Genomic DNA, 4178 nt, shown 5'->3' with positions numbered 1-4178 from the left:
CTGAACCCCAGCTTCGCTCTCACCTCTGGTCTGTCATTTGTGAGTGAGGAGGATGATTTTATCTCCATTGGTTGCAGTAAAGCTCCTGAGGCAGTGCCTGGCTCTCAGGGGGTGCCTGAAAGGCCACTGGGGTTTTGCTTGGTTTTGGTTTAATAATTAGAAAATATGTATTTACAATTAGCCAACTTGGGACCACCAGATGTATAGTGGTTGTGTCACTGGACTCCCACATCGCCAACTGCAGTTCGAGTCCTACACCCGGCAGCTTAAAACTCACACCAGGCATGTATGCGTGTATACCGAAGATCCCATGAAGGAGAAGGGATTGCAGTGTGGCCTTCCCCCGCGGAGGGGGGAGATTTCTCACTTTCCCTCTCATTGTATCTATCTCTCTTTGGGGAATGCATGTGCCCTAAGGCAAAAAATTCTTTAAAAAAGAATTAGCCAACTAGACGATTGTTTATTATTATTAAATTAATTTTTATTTTAGTTATGTTATAGGACATGTATGCTCACTGGGCAAAGAGAGAGAGAGAAAAGGAAAGTGAGAAATCACACCACCACCACCCCCAAGGGAGATGACCATACAGCAATCCCTTTTCCATCCTCCTCTCAGGATTTTGGGCATGCACGCACACCTGAAGTGTTTTTCCAGCTGCTATGTCTGGGACTTGAACCACACAGCTACGTGGGATCCAGCTGCCGTAACCTCCACACCACCTGCTGGCCCTACACTCCTTTTAGATTATCCCATCCAAAGCAGTTGAACATATGGCTTCTGATCTTGTCAGACCTGTTCAGAGTGTTGACCTTGGCCACTTCAATGTCGTAGAACTTCACAGCCTGTTTGATCTGGTTCTTGCCATCCTGGACATCCACAAAGAACACCAATGTGTTGTCATCAATCTTCTTCTCGGCTGACTCAGTGGGCGGGGAGACAAGATTATGGCCTAATGGTCAAGCTTGATTCTGCTGGGGGTGTTCTTCTGAGGAAATTTGGGGTACTCTTCTAAGGACATTCGGGCTGCTTCTAGTGTCTTGGGCTGCTGGAAGGTGGCGACATGTAGGTCTTCTTGTTTTTTTGTTTTGTTTTGTTTTGTTTGTTTGTTTTGTTTTGTTTTGTTTTTGTGAATGTGGACACCTTTCCACACTGCCTTCTTGGCTTTCAAAGTCTTTGCCTAGATTTTGATTGTAAAAGGGTCAGAGGCTGCCTTCCTCTTTGGTACCATCTTGATAAAAACATCACCACTGATTTAAAAAAAAATTGTCTTTTTAAGTTTATTTATTTTATGCATGAGAGAGAGAGGTCCAGCACCTCTGTCAGAGTCCTGAAGCCACAATCCACCCCAGCTTCAACCAGCCCAGATCATGCGTGAGCACAGGCCTGTCGTACTCAGGGAGGTCTCCAGAAGAATCTATCTTCCCACATAGATTCCTTCACAAAGCCCAGTGCTTCACTGTTGTGCCACCATTCAGCCCTGTTATTTATTTATTTATTTTCTACAAAACAAGTAAGTTGATATATTTTTGATCTGTTTGTTTTTGGTCAAGAATCTGACTGTGGCGGGGGTGGGTACTTGATGCTTCCCAGCACTGTCTCTCCACCTACCTTGGTGAGGCACAGACACAGAGTCAGGGATGGCACGTAGCAGTGGGTATTGCCGTGTTCCCAGGGTGTCAGGAAGGCCCGTGCTGGTTGTAGAGCCCCTGGGTGCTCTGGAGGCTGCCCAGGCTGCTACCTCAGATCAGGTGAAATGAGGCATGGAGGGTTAGGCTGGAAGACACGACTTTGTAGGGCACATTTGGAGGGTAATGCTACTGTCTGGGCAAACCTCTCCCTCTGTTCAGATGCCCGCCCTGCCCCTCCTGGATGCTAGACTGATGAGAGTTAGATTCACCTCTTGAGGGGAATTTTCCATAGTATCTTGCTATCGTTTCATCTCTGCAAATATGAGGGAGGTCTCTTTTAACCTGAGAAGCCTGGCCACACCCTCAGCTGGCAGGCTTTCCATGTGCATGGGACACAGGCTCCCTGCCAGGTGAGCTCAGGGCTGCAGGGCAGGTGGTCCACTCCCGACTGAGGCACTATGGCAGTCAGAGGTCCTTGAGGGGAAAAGTCTCAGTGAAGGCCACCAACCCTGTGCATTCTCAGTCTGTACTGCTGCCTCCCTGCTGCCTCTCCTGCCGGATCTCTGTGGTTATTGAGCTCGGCTCTGAAACCCTGGACGCCTGTCTTCACTGGCACAGGCAGGAGCACAACACCTGTGAGGACCTTTACTCTGAAATCCGGGGATGCAGCACTGTCAGGGAATGGCCTGCACAGAGGGCTGCAGACACGCAGAAACTCTTATTAGTAAAAGTTGCTGAGTTGCTTAAGTTTAACCCTTGGTATCTGCAGTTAACTTTGCTCATTTACTATGAAAAAAGGTCATGTGTCCTGATAGCTTTTTTTTTTTTTTTTAATTTTTGCCATAGTACATGTGCACTTGCTAAAGAGAGACAAAGATAGATAGAGAGAGGGAAAGTAAGAAATCAAAGAGAGACAGAGATAGATAGAGATAGGGAAAGTAAGAAATCACCTCACTTTGTGAGAATGGCCCCACCATGATCCCTTTTACCCCATTCTCCTCCTGGAATTTTGGGCATGCATATTCGTTCATACACCCGGCATGACCCTCAGACTGTCAGGTCCAGGACTTGAACCGTGGTTGGCCATGTGGGAATCCAGTGCTTTATCCACCACACCACCTGCCCCCCTATATCTTATTTCTTGCATATACCAGGATGTTTACATAGCATTATTTTTCAAAAGATGTTATGATCCTTTTAGCGTTTTTACAAGTCTGGAAAATGTATTTTTGTTCTCCCCATCATCTACAGAGGTTGGAGGAAACCTTGGTGCCTTAGGAGAAGGCCAGAGCCAGAATAAACTTTTATTTTGTTTTATTTTTTTTCTTAGAGACAGGGTCTCACTGTGTTGCCCAGACTAGACTCGAACTTGAGATCCTCCTGCCTCAACCTCCCCAGGAGCTGGGATTCAGGCACAAACTACCACACCTGGCTCACAGTGAACCTCTGCAGGGCAGAACGACCTAACTGAACTGTACAGATGGAAAGACCTTTAGTCTCGGAATGCTTTTGTTCTAAGCTGGAGTCTCTCAGCTCTCAGTCCTTGATTCCTGGAGCAGTAAGAGAGTGTCGTTGTGCTTCCTTCTGTGAACTGTGATCGCAGTCCAGTGGTTACCTGCAGCCCTTGCAGTGCTTGGAAGTCCGTGAAAGGAGGAGACGTGGGAAATGAGGGAGATGCCAGGCTGGGGAGGGGGAGAACAGAGATAAGCTGGAGGCCTTGCAACTCCCGAATAGTTAATAAACATCGAGTGCACCCTACTGCGATTGCTGTTATTCTGTATTGGGCTTGTTTGGGTTTAGGCCCGACTGCTGGTTTCTGTGCATGGCATCCCTTCTGGCATCTTCCTCTCTCCCTCTTTTACTGTTTCTTTCATTGTCATCTGTTAGTGTTAAATAATCCTCTCAATCTTTTTTTTAAATTATTTATGTAATTTTATTTATTATTTTTTAGTTTTATCAGAGAGAGACAGAGAAAGAGAGAGAGAGCAAGAGAGGGAGAGATAAAGTGACAGATCCAGGACTCGAACTGTGGTTGGCCATGCAGGAGTCCAGCACCTTAACCACTACTGGCCCCAACCCTATCAGTCTTCGAGAAAATCTTTATGTGGCCCTGAGTGTTGGAATTATATTAGATGGCATGGAATTCAAGGGTGACTGATTTTCACTCAGCACTTGGAAGATCTTTTTTTTTTTTTGTCTTCTGCGGTCTGTGTTTGCTCTTGAGATCTCAGATAGCTGTTAATTACCATTCCTCTATATTTTGTTCCCTTCTCTTGTTGCTTTGAAGAATGTCTTTCTTCTTTGATCCACCATGTTGCAGTTTAAGTGGGGTTTAGTCTTCTCATTCACCCTCTTGGACCTGAGGATCCATGTGGCACATCAGTTCTAGAACACTCCCGGACACCATATTTTCAGATACGGTCCCTCTTCCGACCTCTCAGCATCTTCTGGAACTCACCTTTCACACATGTAAAACATTCTTCTTCCTTTCTCTCTGTCCTATAACCTCTCTTATTTACCATGTCCTTTTTTTTAAAAATTTTATTATC

General features: G+C 45.9%; 1 protein-coding gene across 1 annotated transcript in view; it reads left to right on the top strand.

The window, feature by feature from the left end:
- Nucleotides 1–4178, top strand: part of RGL1 (ral guanine nucleotide dissociation stimulator like 1) — a 370662-nt gene that overhangs the window by 343567 nt on the left and 22917 nt on the right.

This window comes from Tupaia chinensis, unplaced genomic scaffold, assembly GCF_000334495.1.
Source record: "Tupaia chinensis unplaced genomic scaffold, TupChi_1.0 Scaffold000112_1, whole genome shotgun sequence".
NCBI classification, from domain to species: Eukaryota; Metazoa; Chordata; class Mammalia; order Scandentia; family Tupaiidae; genus Tupaia; species Tupaia belangeri.
This window is presented reverse-complemented; position numbering and strand designations above follow the sequence as displayed.